General features: G+C 33.2%; 1 non-coding gene across 1 annotated transcript; it reads right to left on the bottom strand.

The window, feature by feature from the left end:
- Window positions 1–464: 464 nt before the first annotated feature.
- Window positions 465–570, bottom strand: LOC128289976 (small nucleolar RNA R71). The gene has a single exon (XR_008279615.1). It is a non-coding gene; the product is annotated as a small nucleolar RNA R71 (small nucleolar RNA).
- Between the last annotated feature and the right edge of the window lie 9,670 nt (window positions 571–10,240).

Raw genomic sequence — 10,240 nt, 5'->3', positions numbered from 1 at the left:
ATGATACTTCAACCACAACCGAGGAGATGGCTGAAAATCAGGAAAATTTGCTACCTCCTACGATTGCCGTTGATCCAGCAAATCAGAATCCTGCTCCGTGTACTATGTATAATTATGCTAAACCTTCTTTAACAGGAGCTAAATCAAGCATAGTTAGGCCTGTTGTTGCTGCAAATAATTTTGAACTGAAACCTAACACCTTTCAAATGATCCAACAGTTTGTTCAGTTTGATGGTTTGCAAGACGAGGACCCAAAGGCTCATTTGGCAAATTTCTTAGAGTTTTGCAATACTTTTAAAATCAATAGCGTTTCTGATGATACCATTCGCCTTCGGTTATTCCCTTTTTCATTGAGGAACAAAGCTAAACAGTGGCTGAACTCGTTACCACGAGGGTCAATCACTACTTGGGAACAAATGACCGAAAAAAATTTATTAAAATATTTTTCGCCGGCTAAAATAGCCAAATTACGTAATGATATCTCCTCTTTTGTACAGATGGATTTAGAAACACTCTATGATGCATGGAGAGATACAATGACCTTTTGAAAAGGTGCCCTCACCATTGGTTACCACTCTAGCTACAGGTTCAAACGTTTCACAATGGCCCGAATCCTTCGACTAGACAGATGATTGACGTAGCTGCTGGAGGAACTATCAATAATAAGACACTTGAGGATGCTTATGAATTTATAAAAGAGATGTCACTGGATAATTATAGTGGCAAGTCATGAGGACAAAACCAACGAAAACAACAAGCATTTTTAACGTCGATTCGGTCACCATGCTCTCTAATCAGGTAGAACTTTTGAATCGAAAAATTGATGGTTTTCTTGGTTCTTCACAGGTTTACCCAGTAGTGCAGTGTGAAGCAAGTGGAGGTGGATCAAGCAATTCAGAATACCCACCCTATGGCCACGACATAGAGAACGAGCAGTTAAATTACATGAGTAATAATCCTCGATCTCAAAATAATCCTTATAGTAAAACTTACAATGCAGGTTGGAGGAACCACCCAAATCTTTCATAGAGAGGCCAAGGAAATCAGAGACCACCACCACCTCCAGGCTTTCAACAACCACCCTACCAACAAGAGAAAAAGCGGAACCTTGAGGAGATGCTAACAAAATTCATCTCGGTGTTGAAACTCGTTTCAGCATACCGAGATAGCACTTAAAATCAACAAGCGTCAATCCAAGGGCTCAAACTCGAGATAGGACAACTCGCCAAATTAATATCCGAACGACCACAAGGTAGCTGCCGAGTAACACCGAATCTAACCCAAGGAGCAGCTCAATGCAATTACCATTCAAGATGACGAAAGGTTAGTTGCACCTAAACCAAAACCGAGGCAAGAAACTGTGGTAAGTAAAGGTAAAGGTGAGGTGGACCACAATGACCAAAAATAGGTAAGTAAAGAGTACAAACCATGTATACCATACCCAAATGTGACAAGGAAAGACCACTCAGACGAACAATTCGATTAATTGCTTAAACTTTTAAATAAATTACATATTAACTTACCATTTATTGAAGCTTTTTCGCAGATGTCAAACGCAGTCAAATTCTTAAAGGAGTTTTAACAAATAAACGGAAGTTGGATGAGACGTCGCATGTGGAACTAAATACGGTTTGCTCACCATACTACGAATAAGTGGCCAACAAATTAAAAGATCTAGGGAGTTTTACAATTCCTTGCTTAATTAGTAGCTTAGATGTTAATAATGCTTTGGATGATTTAGGGCTAGTATCAATGTCATGCGTTATAAAATGTTTAAACAACTAGGTCTTAGGAAACCCAAACAAACTAGGATGAGTATTCAATTAGCCGATAAAACAATCAGATTTCCTAGGGTATTATTGAAGATGTACTCGTTAAAATTGACAAATTTATATTCCGATTGATTTCGTTGTTCTAGACATAGAGGAGGATAGTAACGTTCCTTTAATTTTAGGGAGGCCCTTTTAGCAACTACTAGAACAATAATATATGTTGTACGGTGAACTCACACTTTGTGTGGGAGACGAAACAATCACCCTTCAAGCTCGTAATTTGAGTAACATATTGAAAATTGAAGGTGGTTGTATAAATCATACTATTAAAACCGATCATGTCTTTGAAACTTTCTGGCAGGAAACACATTCAAAGAACACACCTGAGTCATGTTCGAGTAACGAAAAAGGACCTATCTATGAAGAACGAAGGCTACAACTCAAGGAACTAGATGAATCGCAGACACATAAATCGAGGACACACGATAAACCAAAACCACGCCATGACGAGCCCAATATCTCACCAAATCAACTTAAGGTTGGAGACAAAGTATTATTAGATGCAATAGACCCTCGTATTGCCACTTCTTAACCTAACGGAGCAATCCCTCTTACGGTACTCAACATTTTCCCATATAGTACAGTCGAGGTAATTTATCCCAAATTTGGCACTTTTAAGGTAAACAGTACTCGTCTTAAACCTTATTTTGATAAAATTGATAGTAGGGATGAGGAGCGTGAACTCTTCGCACCACCATGACCATGCAACAGAAAGGTAAGTCAAGCTTAGACTATAAATAAGTGCTTCTTGGGAGGCAACCCGAGCACTGATGACGTTAACTTCTTTAAAATTTTAGTTTTTAAATCACTAACTGAGTCTTTGAAACACAGGTTTTCTAATCCACACGGCTAGGCACACGGGCGTGCCTTAGGCAGTGCTCACACCACGGGAGGAGACATAGCCGTGCGATACGGCCATGTGATAACAGGGCAAAACTTTTCCTTAACACGGGATGCGATAAGTTGCCACGGCCATGCGACGTGACCGTGGGCGAGTCTGTCAAACCAACACAGGAGTGCGACACGCCCGTGTCTGTAAACCATGGTTGAAACTAAGAATTTAGCACGGGCATGCGACACGCCCTTGCCCATCAACCATGCTCAAGAATGATAAAATATCATGGACGTGGACATCTATACATGGCATGAGAGAAGCGAATGAAGCAGAACACAACTGTGCGACACAGCCGTGTGCACCTACATGCCTAAGGAACACGGGCATGGGCGTGTCACACGGGCATGTCCCTGTCGAGCCCAAGTATAGTCCTATTCTGAAAAGGCCACTTTTAAGGGCTCTTAGGCATTCTAAAGCCTATTTAAACACCTAAAGAGGCACTTAGAACAGACACACGGAGTAGGAAACAAGAAATTACTAGAAAGAAGCCAATTGATCCATCTCAGAAGCCGGATTATTCATCAAGACTGAAGATCTCCCTTTAATTTCCATTCAGGAGCTTTGGGTCTTCTTTATGTTTTGTATTCATTATTCTTCTGAGATGTTTTCTTTTATAGTTATGAACTAAACCCCCTAAATACCTAAGGGGAATGAAACCTAAGACGGATCTTATTATTATTATTTGAATTGTAAGATAAATATTTGACTTGTTCTTAATTATGTGTTCTGAATTATTATCTTAATATTCCAGGATATTGATTCAAGTTAATGCGCTTATTCAGAGGAGCAAAAGTCCCTGCCTAAGAGTAAATTTGTCATAATTAAGCAGAGTTGATTACACGCCTAGAGATAGGGTGACAAGATTTTGTCGGATTAGGGTGAAACCTAATAAAGGGATCCATAGATCGAGTTAATGCAACACTAGTGTAACACCTCTTACCTGTACCCGAGACTGGGATAGGGGACGAGGCATTACCGAACAAACATACAAACATCTAACTAAAATATGAGCTATAAAATTTCATTTTTAACAACAGTATTACTTATTCTTACCTTACACCTTTACATTAGAATATGGTCACATCTAATGATCATAATTTATTCACCACATAAGCATGACATATCATATAGCAATGGATCAAGCATGTATAAACAATTAGGTTTACAACCCAATGATCGAATATAAACCATATCACATGGCTATATACAATTTAACCATCATAAGCCAATACGTTTGGCCAAATCATACTAACAACTATCATAAAGACTAAGTCTCTATACATGCCACTTACTTGAAAACACTTGAAATTTATAGACGCTTCACACCAACGTTCTGATAGTGTGATGCTGCCTCTAACAATCTCCAACCCCGAGCCGACCTGCCAATACTAAAAGACATAGAGAGGGGGGTAAGCTTTACACTTTGTAAGTCTATATGAAATTAATAAGCAATTTACCAATATGTTTCATTAGGTAAAACAACTATAATTACACTTTTATTCATATTCCGGTCAAGCTATCTACTCGAGTCATAGTCGGTAATTTATTTATAACTCTAGTTACAGTATTCCAAATTAATATCCATTAATTTTCCTAGTAACTAGACTCACATATATTCATATCATAAAATTTTCAGAATTTTTGGTTAGGCCAATTAATACAGTTTATTCATTGAAGTCTCCCCTGTTTTGCGGTTCAATAACTCTGACCACTCTTCACTAAAATTTAATTATATTTTTCTACCAAATTCAAATGGGGTTATTGTTTCTTTATTGTGAAAATAAATTCAATAAGGAATCCAACCATATAAATTATGTTCCTTAAATATTTTTTTACAATTTTTAATGATTTTTACAATTCAGAACAGGGGATCATGAAATCAGTCTGAACCAGTCTTACAAAAATATAAATATCTCAAAATACAGAATTCCTTTGTTTTCTCTGTTTCTTTTATAGGAAAATATATTTAATAAGATTTAATTTCATATCTTATTCCACTTCTAGTTCAACTTCTACAATTTTTGGTGATTTTCAAAGTCACTCCCTTGCTGCTATTTTAGACTGTTTATCCCAAATTTCATTTCTTCACTAAATTTTCTTATTATCAACTTTCAAGATAATACTTATCCATATTCATCTTATCAAAAATTCAATCACGTATCTAACTCATAGTTCAAAACTCATATATTCATATTCCGGTATTATCCCACATTTTTTTATGTTAAATTTCATTTAGCAAACTTGTTTCTCCCGGTGAACACTTCGAAAAGTAATAATATCCGGTGGTTTTAGCACATAGCTCCACCTTCTGTAATTAATGCCCAACTTAGTGGTATATGCATATAGCACCACACTATTGGGCTAACATGTAATTGTGGCATACGCATTTAGCGCCACTTTTCAAATTAACATGTATTACCGTGGCATATCTACTTAGCACCACATTACATGTTTAACCGTGGTATATCCACTTAGCACCACGTTAATGAATCAATATATGTAACCATGGCATATCCAATTAGCACCACGTTACATGTATCAATATGTGTAATCATGGTATATCCACTTAGCACCACGTTACACGTATAACCGTGGTATATCCACTTAGCACCACGTTAATGAATCAATATATGTAACCGTGGCATATCCACTTAGCACCACGTTACATGTATCAATATGTGTAATCGTGGTATATCCACTTAGCACCACGTTACACGTATCAATATGTGTAATCGTGGTATATCCACTTAGCACCACGTTACACGTATAACCGTGGTATATCCACTTAGCACCACATTTTTTCATTCCGAAGGTTCAATCGAGATTTCCTCATTTAATCTCAATTCATCAACCACAAATCACCGTTTGTGTCCATTAATTGAACAATACTAAAACTTATATCACATGTCACAAAATAAAATATTATAACATAATAAAACAATACATTATTTACATATAAACTTACATCTCATATACTATCAAAACAATAACATTAAAATACACATTGCATTATTAAAAATCATATGAACTTACCTCGTATATGAAAATGGCCATTTTTACCATTTAAGTCCACTATTTGGTATTTCTCGATTTTAGCCCGAATCTCGATTTTCTTGATCTAACATTACAAATATAGCTCATTTATTACTCATATTATTCAAATGGGTCCATAAATCATATTTTTACAAATTTTTATTTTGACCCCTAAACTTTTGCATATTTAGACTTTTTCCCCAAGGTTCGGAAATTAAAATTCATCCTATTTTCTTATGTTTTATTACATACTGATCATTTTTCCCTTCTATGGAAACATCAAATTCTCACTCTAACATGTACTTATGAACATTAGGTATTTTTACCAATTTATGTCGTTTTACTCGTTTTCACGTAAAATCGCTTAGAAAAAGTTGTTTAACACAATTTCAAGCTTCAAATTCTACCATTCAACATCAAAATACATGCATATCATTCTTGGATAAATTTTTAAACATAAATCCTAGCTCAAAATAATGGTAGAAATGAGCAGATCATGTTACCGGGATTTCAAAAATACATAGAACATTAAAAATAAAGCTCGGAATCACTTATTATTAAGCTTGTAAGCTTGGCCAAACTCTCACCATGGCTGCTCTTGGTACATTTTGCTGTAGCAAGAAGAAAGGGACACATTTGGGGTTTAAAATTTGTCTTTTAATTCATTTTACCCCTAAATGACCAAAATGCCCTTCTTACTATTCTTTCAAATTTTCCTCAACCAAGGCCATTTTTGTCCAACAAGTTATAAAATGGTTTAATTATCACTTAAGGACCTCCCATTTAAAATTTCATGAAAATTAGACACCTCTAACATGTAAAACTCAACTTTTGCACTTTTTACAATTTAGTCCTTTTTACTAAATTGAGTGCCCAAATGGCAAAATTTTCGAACGAAATTTTCATGAAATCATTCTGTGAAATTGTAGACCATAAAAATATAATAAAAATGAAATTTTTCTCATCGGATTTATGGTCCCAAAACCACTGTTCCGACTAAGCCCAAATTCGGGATGTTACAACTAGGGCGTTAATTATAAAGAGATTTCAATTAATCAACCTAGGGTTAAACGTTATTAGTCTCGAAAGAGATAATAATATAACTTATGGATTTCTACGGATCAAGTCAAATGAATAAATCATCTGATTCAGTGTCAAATAACAAGTGAATTCTAGGTGGATTTTTCCTTGGGTATTGTCTTAATCAATCGAGTTTTCCCAAAAGCTTTTCCCCAATTTTCTCTCTGTGCACTCTTAGTTTAGTTAATTAGTTTAGATAAACAAATCCCTTAATTTTTAGGCTAGATAATAAAAAGAAAGTAATTACTATTCGATAGGTACACTTGCCTTCATCGTGATAATAGTTAGTTTCAAGAACGATTAATTATAAATTTTTAAAACCTGTCACGAATATCACGAATCAATCTTCCACTCAAATAATGAGTTAGCAATGATTACTTATCTTTCGACCTTATAGTCTAGACCAGCTGGGGTGAAGGTGTTCATAGATAGACCATACCAATTTTGGGTTAACTCTCATATTGATGACTTCCTAGGATTGTCAAGCCTAGGGTTTAGATTCTTCCTTTCCCAAACAGTTGATCCGTTGAGTAACCTTATAAAATAGTTAAAAGATCATACCCCCACTTGCTAAACTCCCATAGAAGGATTAATTCCTCATGGTTTTCATAAAGCAATATATAATTGATAGAAAGAAAAAAAAACATGTTAAACGAGTCGATAATATAGAGTTAAAGAAAAAGCGTAATTTTTATTAAGAATAAATGCAAATCCACAAGTTTGATTGTCTCCACAAATCATATCTCTTGAGATAAACCAATAACAAACTGAAAACAAACCTAAAACCTAAGAAGAAAGAAAAGTTAAATTGAAATTTAAAGTAGAAAACTAAATCTAAGTAATTGGTGTCCATAACATGTGAAAAATGAGCCTATTTATAGATTTTAGGTGGTCGTCGTCCTTAACCCTAGGTTAGTTGACATTCCCGAGCTTTAAGTTTGATTGTGTGGACCAAAAGGCCCCTAGCTCATGTTTAATTCTTGTCCAAAGTCGATGTCGCGACACACTAGGACTTGTGCCGCAACATAAGAGTCAATATACTCCTCTTGGGATATCTTCAAGGGTATGTAGTGAAACCCTTAGGCTAAGTCACAACATCGAAGGCAGTCTCATGATTTCTCCATTCTGCTCCTTATGTTGCGACATTGATCATTTCGTGTTGCAACATAGTGGCCAATATTGGTTTAGTACGTCTTCTAATGGTATCCTGCACACTTGTAAAGTTCATTAGCTCACCCTTAGGCCTCATTCAGCTCCTAAGGTCAATAAAAGACTCAATTTGCACATTTTATTAACTTTAGGAATGAAAATACTTGCTTTCAAGCTACCAAAGTGCTTAATTTATTTTAATCTGCTAGATCGAATTACAGCAGATCAGCCATCCACTAAACCATTTTTTATTACGGTAAAGTTGTATTTAAAAATTTCATTTGAACCCTTGATCTATTGACACACTAAATTTTTTTTTAATTTCTTACTCAATTCCGTCTAGTTTAGTCACCTTCCAATTTAATCCTTAAACATTAATTACTAACCTCTCTCATGAATTACTTAACAATTCTCTTTTCTAATTTTGTACTCATCCCAAAGTCCTCCCGGTTTAATTTTTCAGAATGGCTCGGTTGAAGAAATTCAACTTTGAGGTCGAATTTTTCGATACAGACAAAAAATGGGTCATTACACAATTAGCATTTATAAATATTTTAATATTTAATTATAATTTTTTTTCTTTTGAGTTTTGACATATAAATTAAGAATAAGTAAATTTATACACTATATATTAGATTATCAATTCATTGTATTATCTTTTTATTTATATAATGTTAATCTCACACATTTAATTTTATTAATTTTTAAAATTAATTTTAACATTATTAATTATTATCGTATTTACAATAAAATCATATACATAAAATATTTATTTTTAAAAGAACTTGAATTTTATTATTTTTATTTATCCAATTACATTCAATTTTTTAGATTTATAATTAATTACTTAATTAATAATATATTATGTTATATTTTAAGATGACAAATTAATTAATTTCACATTAATATATTATCATATTAATTAATATTAAATGTATTATTATCACATAATAATCTTGATAAATTATTATTCTAATGTCAATTCAATAATATAATTAATAATAAAAAGAATTATTGTCAATTCTAAAATTTTTCAAACTCGTACTTTTACATATATATATATCATAGATTAGTTCTACACTTGACATTTACCCTTCTAGTTTTCACCATCTTACAAAATAGTTCATACCTTTTTTTTATAATTTCTTATTACTACCTAATTTAATGACATTTAATAATGGAAATTTAATTATACATAGTTATAAAAATAACCTAATAGGAAAATCTCTTAGTTTGACTTTATGATAATTTGGATTTCTGATTTTTAAATCTTTATAAAATTTTTATATTGAAAATTTTTAAGTCGTTACGATATCTCTACCAATTAAATTCTTTAGGAGATGTTTAAAGGTGATATTCAACTATGTTAACTTAATCTACAAGCCATTGCAATCAAACTTGTAGTCAATATCTATTTTTAATGCTACAATAAGGAGTTTGCCCAAATTGAATTTGATTTCCCATTACTAGATGCCTATCTACTAAAGGCCTATCAATAATGCCAAACCTTTAAGCATTATTATAACTTCGCTGCATAGGAGATAAAACTATAGGTCATGAGTCTCCATCATTTAATCAGAGCAAAAATAAATGTTGACATAAATGTAAAACTTTCAATTTGACTTTTGTGCTAGAAATCAGCACCCCTTAAATGGAGAAAGATTTTATTCTTAGGCGAATCTCTATATTATTGCAATACTAAGCCGCTAAAGAATACTTCACTATGTCTTCACTATGTCTTTCTTCCAATCTTAATAAGAGGGCAACCATTGGCAATTTATATTCAAAAAATCTTATAGTATAGTATATAAAATATAGTGGGAATATTTTGGATTTTCTATGAAAAACTAACAACTGAAATGAGACTATGGGGGTTGGATGGTCGTAAAATTTTATAAAAACCTAAATCATAATATATACAGTTTTTTTAAAGGAAAGTGATAAGTTCCATTAATCATGTTATAATCATTATCCTAATTTTATTGGGTTTAAAAAAGTTAGGGCAATATTAACTAAACTCACATTCATGAATATTGAAGAACACATAAAAAATATTCCAACAAATAATTATAAACACGCCTATTTTAGTACTTTATGATTTATTTTGCTATATTCATTTAAAAAAAAAAAAACATATAAGCTCCAACCTGTTTCATGCACGGCTCTACCCTCTGAACTAAAAATGCATACAAAGCTCACAAAATAGCTATGCATTTTGATAAAATTGTTGAATATCGAAAGAAATTCAAAA

This window comes from Gossypium arboreum, chromosome 2 (genome assembly GCF_025698485.1).
Source record: "Gossypium arboreum isolate Shixiya-1 chromosome 2, ASM2569848v2, whole genome shotgun sequence".
Taxonomy (NCBI): Eukaryota; Viridiplantae; Streptophyta; class Magnoliopsida; order Malvales; family Malvaceae; genus Gossypium; species Gossypium arboreum.
The sequence above is the reverse complement of the archived record's forward strand: the minus strand, read 5'-3'. Positions and strand labels throughout refer to the sequence as shown.